This window comes from Myotis myotis, unplaced genomic scaffold, assembly GCF_014108235.1.
Source record: "Myotis myotis isolate mMyoMyo1 unplaced genomic scaffold, mMyoMyo1.p scaffold_m19_p_7, whole genome shotgun sequence".
Classification (NCBI taxonomy): domain Eukaryota; kingdom Metazoa; phylum Chordata; class Mammalia; order Chiroptera; family Vespertilionidae; genus Myotis; species Myotis myotis.
Window position 1 is genome coordinate 21,162,444 of NW_023416379.1, and position 313 is coordinate 21,162,756.

Below are 313 nucleotides of genomic sequence, written 5' to 3' on the forward strand. Positions count from 1 at the left end.
TTTCAATTGCCTATAATCCAGCTAAAGCTGTATTTCCTAACGTGAGTTTGTGGGATCCTACTCTCCGGGTGTGATCATTAATTTTATGTGTTAACTTGGCTGGACCTATTCTGGATGTTTCTGTGAAGGTGTTTTGAATAAGATTTATTTATTTATTTATTTATTTATTTATTTATTTATTTATTTATTTATTTTATTTTTTAAAAAAAAATATGGAACGCTTCACGAATTTGCGTGTCATCCTTGCGCAGGGGCCATGCTAATCTTCTCTGTATCATTCCAATTTTAGTATATGTGCTGCCGAAGCGAGCAC

General features: G+C 32.9%; 1 non-coding gene across 1 annotated transcript; it reads right to left on the reverse strand.

Moving 5' to 3' along the window:
- Positions 1-206: 206 nt before the first annotated feature.
- Positions 207-313, reverse strand: LOC118660928. Its single transcript, XR_004969092.1, has one exon. It is a non-coding gene; the product is annotated as a U6 spliceosomal RNA (small nuclear RNA).